The following is a 7036-nucleotide window of genomic DNA, read 5'->3' as shown; positions in this document are numbered from 1 at the left end:
TTATTATTATTATTATTATTATTTATTTTTTTTTTTTTACTATTTAATTTGTAAAAATGTGTATACACACACACACACACACACACACACACACACACACGTAGGAAAATATTTAGTATACACATCCAGAAATGCATACACTATTATATATTGTACATATATTTATTAGTTTCAGGTTGGCCATTCTTGTATTTTGCTCGTTTGTGTTGTTGTGTTTGCACATCTCTGTTGCTTGTGTATGGAACGCCAGGACTGCCATAATGAATTAATTAAATACACCATTAAATAATTAATTAAATGTGGCAATAATTAATTAAAATTGGAATTAATTAATTAAATAAATAGTTATGACACATGTAATTAATTAATTATTGACACATTTAATTAATTATTTATGTATTTCACATTTTAATTAATTATTGACACATGTAATTAATTAATTATTGACACATTTAATTAATTATTTATGTATTTCACATTTTAATTAATTATTGACACATTTCATTAATTATTGACACATTTAATTAATTATTTAATGATATATTTATTTATTTCATTTTGGCAGTCCTGACGCCTGGCTCTCGTCATGAAATAATTTTATCTGTCAGCCTCACCCATCAAACTCAGGGGGCGGGGTTAACGCTGCCCATGCAGCTTCTCTAACATTTGATTGGTTGCCGTGCAAAGTAAGTCAAAACAGGTCGATCCTAGAAAATCGATTGCTTGTGTAGACTTGGGGCAGCCAGTTATCCCAGAATGCAGATCAAATCACAAGCAGCAATGGTGGTGGTGTAGTTTTAAAATACCCCGTTTTTCTGTCACCAGCTACACTTTTAACAGTGTTTTAGCCGCGAATGTCGCGCCGTATGTCTGGTCAGGTTGTCAACATAGAACATGTTTGCAAAAGTGCTCAGATGTTTTCAGAGATTTCACTAGCTCTGCTAACAGTTAGCATGCAGAGTGCACCGAGGGGGTTACGTTAACCGGTTTGTTTACATATTCCACTCTCCGTGTTCCACATGTTGCATTCGCAGATTCTCATTTTCACCGAACGATCGTCTCTTTCCGCCTGGTCTTGTGTCTCTGTGCTTCTGTAACATAAAGAACGAGCTGACATTTTTCTCACGAAACCAGCGATCAGCTCAACAGACCCTCAGTTTACCTGCATGCATCCTCCTCCTCATCTGTCAGCTGTTTAACACCTGCTGCTAATTCAAGAAACACGCCTAGTTACCTGGTGATAGTCACAGTTTAACTGGGCAGCCGGTGCTCGATATAACGCAATGTCAGCGCATTTTTCTGCACAAGATAAGTAAATATAGTGTTTTCCCCGAGCGCAGAGCTGCTGGAGCTCGTTTCCTTACAGAGCACTTTATAGGCGAACAGCTTTATCAGCGGCTGATGTCCAATCACCGGCACACAGCTTTCAAACCTCAGCTGAGTTTAAGCTCTCAGTGGTTAAACGCTGGACTTCATTCACTCAGGTTCTGTCTGTCGGGTCACGTTTACTTCACTGTTTTATTTACAACTGAGCAAATCGGTTTGGCTGAGGTTAAAGTTACGTTTCATAACTGCATAGTTTCACAGACGTTTAATGGTTCACTGGCACATGTGTTAGACTGAACTATCATCTAAATATCATCTGTTTTTTAATAGTTATTCAACTGTATTCTAAGCACCAGCTGTCTGTTAGAATGTGATTTTTTTTTTCTCTCTCTGTTGGCAGAGGTATAAAAATGCGCAGGAAAATCTGACATGCATGGCGAACTTCACCGACGATATTTAGGGAGGAATAAACACACATCAAACATAAATGAACCATTTGTCTGTCTCCATAATTGAGAGAATTTTCTCATCTTATGTCAACACTCTCTCTCTTTTTTTTTTCTTTTTTTTTGCTTTTTCGGTCATGTTATGTTTACCTGTCAAAGGCTTGTTCCAAACTATGAAACACATTGTGCAGACTTCTGGATGTTAGAAGAAAACTAATACTGCTCATGAATGAGACTAAAGGCAGGAAGGTGTCCTTTAAGACTAAACATGTTAATAGGACCTCCCTGTTTATATCATAGTTTATGATATAGCACGTGTATTTCAGTAATAGCCTGCTGAGGCCACTATACGTGCTGGCTTCATATCAAATGTGAAGGCAGACTGAGTCTATGTTTGACGTTTTTTATATCTAATCTTCCTTTTCAAACATTTAAACAGCAGCGAGTCTGCAGCTGAGGGAATACAAATTCAAATTGTCGGAACAGGTTTGCTCGTTTCTTGGATTCATTTGGTGATTTATTAAATGTATAACTGTTATTCTAATCTGCTGCTGAGTCTCTTACACTTTTCTTTATGCTGTATATTTTCACGTCTCTGGAATAGTTGGCAGTTAGATAGTCAGCTGGGAAACTTTGTGTTAACTCATGGAGCTGAGGATATCGTGGATATGCTGACCTCGCTGCGTGGTGTACAGAGCGAGGTCAGCATGATTAATATTCACAATAAAAATATTAGCCGAACATCATGAAGTCTGTATGTGTTTCATAGTGTCGAACAACCTTTGTACAGTTAAAGCCAGCAGTTACTACATGACGGAAACACCAACGTTATCTCTTTTATGTGTTTATACACAGGTCACGCTGATTACTGAACAAAAACCCAAAGATCAGATGTTAAACAGATTTATTTGCTCTCTCTCCTCCTTAAACATGTTTTTAATGTTAGTTATAATTCAGAATTGGCGACTGAAACACGTAGGACACATAAGAACATCAGGAAATAAAACATCGATAAATATAACCTCAGTAAAAGAAGTCAGCGGGGGTTACTACAGCTGTGTACCGGGGCCTGCGCTTTGTCGGTGGGATTGCTTGCGAGGCGAGCGGGTCTATCCCACGCTTTGCCGTGAGACTGGGCAGACATCTCCGAAATCATCGAAACACTTTTGCAAAGAGGCTGTATCTTGACAAACCGACCAGACACATGAAGATTAAACCACTACATTCTCGGCTAAAAAAATATTAAAACGGTATTTGGTAACACACAAACAGGGTTTTTCAAAGCTCAGTTCTGTTAGCTTCCACATGCCGGTTGTTGTGTGCTAGAAACAATGGCCACCAGGCCAAAGCAATGGTTTTGACTCGATCAGCGTTAACCCCGCCCCCTGAGTTTGATGGGTGAGGCTGACAGATAAAATTATTTCATGATGAGAGCCAGGCGTCAGGACTGCCAAAATGAAATAAATAAATATATCATTAAATAATTAATGAAATGTGTCAATAATTAATGAAATGTGTCAATAATTAATTAAAATGTGAAATACATAAATAATTAATTAAATGTGTCAATAATTAATTAATTAAATGTGTCAATAATTAATTAAAATGTGAAATACATAAATAATTAATTAAATGTGTCAAGAATTAATTAATTACATGTGTCATAACTATTTATTTAATTAATTAATTCCAATTTTAATTAATTATTGCCACATTTAATTAATTATTTAATGGTGTATTTAATTAATTCATTATGGCAGTCCTGGCGTTCCATACTTGTGGGGCTCGCACACAAGAATTTCACTCGCATGTGCTGTGCCAGTGTGCCTGCACATGTGATGTGACAATAAAAGTGATTTGATTTGATTTGATTTGAACTCCTACTAACATTTTTTCATACAGGGCAAGTTGGGAACCACCATGTTTAGAATTTCAATTTGTATAACAATCTACAGTATAAATGGTGTCAACTCAAAAATACAAAAGACATTTTCTGTTCTCAATTACCTCTTTTGCAGCCTCTGACACAGAAACATTTGGTGCAGAACTGTCTTTGCTGGATCTACTGCGGCCTGCAGGAATGCCCTTTTCCCTGAGGTCACTGTCACTTGATGAAAGTGATATAGTGTCTGTGAGGGAAGATAATGTATCCGAGGAGGATGGTGTGGAATGAGCTAAAGGACAAAAATCTTTGGGAGAGATGATTTGGTTAACTTTCTTTAGGCTACTCCACAATGCCATTAATAACACAATTTCAATGTTTATGTTCAGACAACATTCTATACAAATATGACCCAGCCCTGTCCACTGTCATGTATATTGCATGAAGACAGGTCAATGTCATCTGCATCAAGAGCAAAAGAACTTGGCTCTACATTGAGTGGGCTATACTATGAAAATTTAAGTTATGATAACATTTACCTTCATCTGAAATCTTTTCACGTATTGTCAGGCATAGGTCTGGTTGGGCCTCCAGTAACTCCAGAAAAATGTCTTCTTCGACAGCTGTGTCAGTTTCATCGAAAATATCAAGGTCAGCAGCATCCGGAAGTCCAAACTTGGTTTTGGCTTTACAAAAAGATAAGCATAATGTCACCTAAAACGCCTGAAAAACTTTTTTAAAAACTAATTTTGACTTTTTTATTTAGCTAATATTTATTAACAGCTGTTTTACCTGTCTTTAAAATGGTTAAATTAGACAAGTCTGCAGCAACAATATAGGCCTAGGCCTACTGCTCTGTACTGTTTTTAATGTCACACATTAAAATAAAATGTGTTAACATTTAATTTGTTTTTTAAATAGATGAGATGCAAACATGATGAACTGATACATGTGCAACAAATTTTGTTCTGCCAGGTTATCTTACCTTCACTGATGAATTCTAGATAAGTGAATCCTGCGTGCAATTTAATGTACTTCTTTACATTGAGGTATTTCACTTTCAGCAACATGTCTTACAACAGCACCTGGTGGAGAGAAGGGGGCACAGAATATTTTTTACCATATATTTAAACCATAGCTTAAGTGGCAACAAATCCGGACAACTTTAAGAAAATATTAGGCTATACATTGTGTGATGATCTGTGAAGGGGTGACAGACCACTTCAACCTCAGGAACATAATTTGGCTTCCCCCTGCGCACTAAAATAGCTGAACTTGGGTACACAGAAATAGCATCCAATGAATTATCCACCCATCCACATGTTTATAAGACGACAACGGCGATCTTCTCGTCTGCACGCAGGCTAGATACTTAGTTCTGCTATGTTGCGAGTAAATCGCTGTAGCCTACTTGGGGAAAAGCATCTCTTTTTAAACCATGTCAGGATGATAATCCACATAAAATTTCCTGTTGAACGCACACCTGCCTTCATCACGCTTTCACTTATGACAACAAATATCCCTTATACTGTAAATTAATGAGTGCAAGTCTTACATTTATATCGGGAGTTTCTGACACATGCACAGCCGTCTGGCTAGTTGCTACTTTGTGGTGGTTGTTTTGTGACATGACATGCTAGGATTATCAGTGGAGGCGACGTCAACGACCCTCAGTCGTTATACCGCTTTGTCTTAAACACTGGATGGTAGCCTATTTCACTAAAACTGTAGAAAAGGGGAAAATGTTCCCTTAGATTAGGCCTACTACAACATGTATGATATATCCTAACCGTTAGCAAGCAATCCATGCACAAACGCAGCGCGCCTTGCTTGGTCACTAACATCTAACAGAATTCCATAACCCCCTGCCACTTCAAAGATTTGTAGGCTAGGCTACTGCTAAACTCGCTGGTAGCACGTGTAATTAGCCTATCTTGACGCTTTCCAAAACTTGACTTGAACGTCTCCATGTGATTGTTTAGTTCACTTTTAAATAGGATATTTCTGAGGCGAATGTTCGCTTCCCTTAAAAGCAGTGGGCTAAACGCATTTGTCTTAGCTGCCAGCTAGGCTACCACAAATTCAAATTTTAACATTACATTTAACATATCCAGAGGATAGCTAACTCCTCCCTCGTTTCATTTAATAAGCATTGAACACTGGAAAGCATTTCTCTTATGACATTAGAACTAACTAGAATTGAGAATTATATTGAGCACGCATTTATTTTCGCTGCAATATTAACTTGTTATAGAGGATAGTTTAGCTACCTAAGCTAACGAATCCCATCTCTTACCGCAGATGAATACACTCCACATTAGGAAAATATTGCATTCTTCTGATAAATAATGTTATAGGCTAGTTAGTTACAATATTTAATAATGATAAAATAACATAGGTCTTGTTGTATAGTTCTTACCTGAACAACCTCCTCGATCTTGACAGCAAACTTCTGGCGGACTCCTCATGCCCATGAGCGCGAAAAACCCGGATGTGGAAATCAACTCCAAATGAGTGTTATAGTATTGACTCTTTGAAATAACTCCGGCTACAGAGCTTTTTCAGCACCGTTAGTGTTACTGTAACTCTCAAACCAACACTTTTCAACTTGAAATTTTTAACACCAGTAATTTTAACTCACATCAACACTTCGGATTTTGCTGTGCACCCTGGCACAGGACTGCATGACAAAGGTCTTTTCATTGCTAGATTTATTTTCTAAAAGAGAAAGATGGTGATCATGTTGGAAAACATGGTCAAAGATGAATCAGAACCTAATGGATGTTTAAAACTGACACTGTGACTAGAAATGAAAAATTTAATTACTGTTTATTTTTATGTGCAGTTATTTGGTTCTGCCTGAAGCTCTACAGTAGCCATTAAGATATCTCGTTTAACTACACTGATCACACAACATGCAATAAACTATTATCCAGGAAGGATAATGGTTTATTGCACACGTCTGGGATCCACCTTACCTTTCACCTTATGATAGCCAGGAGAGGCTCTAGCCCTTCGGTAAAACTATGTGGATAAGTGAGAATTTGTAGATGGCTCAATGAATAATTTGACTAAACTGGATTTGGGTTTTAGTAACAGCAAAACAAGAATTGAAGCAGAGGTGGGACCAAGTCATTGTTTTGCAAGTCTCAAGTAAGTCTCAAGTCTTTATCCTCAAGTCTCAAGTCAAGTCTCAAGTAATGTCAGGCAAGTCAGAGTCGAGTCTCAAGTCACTGGTGTAAAAGTCCGAGTCAAGTCACAAGTCTGAAACTTTGAATTTCAAGTCCTTTCGAGTCTTTAAAAAAAAAAAAATGAAAAAATAATGTTGCAGTTATATGCTAAATGTAAATATTAGACCATGTAATTTTAAAATCTGTGTTTT

General features: G+C 37.2%; 1 long non-coding RNA gene across 2 annotated transcripts; it reads right to left on the bottom strand.

Moving 5' to 3' along the window:
• Nucleotides 1–3742: 3742 nt before the first annotated feature.
• Nucleotides 3743–6246, bottom strand: LOC308396891. 2 transcript variants are annotated; one of them, XR_013971642.1, is made up of 3 exons: nt 4640–5079; nt 4194–4340; nt 3743–3961 (listed from the first exon to the last, which is right to left on the bottom strand). It is a non-coding gene; the product is annotated as an uncharacterized lncRNA (long non-coding RNA). The 2 variants fall into 2 exon arrangements; XR_013971641.1 differs by lacking the exon at nt 3743–3961 and adding an exon at nt 6074–6246 and having other exon boundaries at nt 4051–4340; nt 4640–4739.
• Nucleotides 6247–7036: the final 790 nt, after the last annotated feature.

Source organism: Rhamphochromis sp. 'chilingali' (assembly GCF_963969265.1).
Source record: "Rhamphochromis sp. 'chilingali' genome assembly, chromosome: 5".
Lineage (NCBI taxonomy): Eukaryota > Metazoa > Chordata > Actinopteri > Cichliformes > Cichlidae > Rhamphochromis > Rhamphochromis sp. 'chilingali'.
The sequence above is the reverse complement of the archived record's forward strand: the minus strand, read 5'-3'. Positions and strand labels throughout refer to the sequence as shown.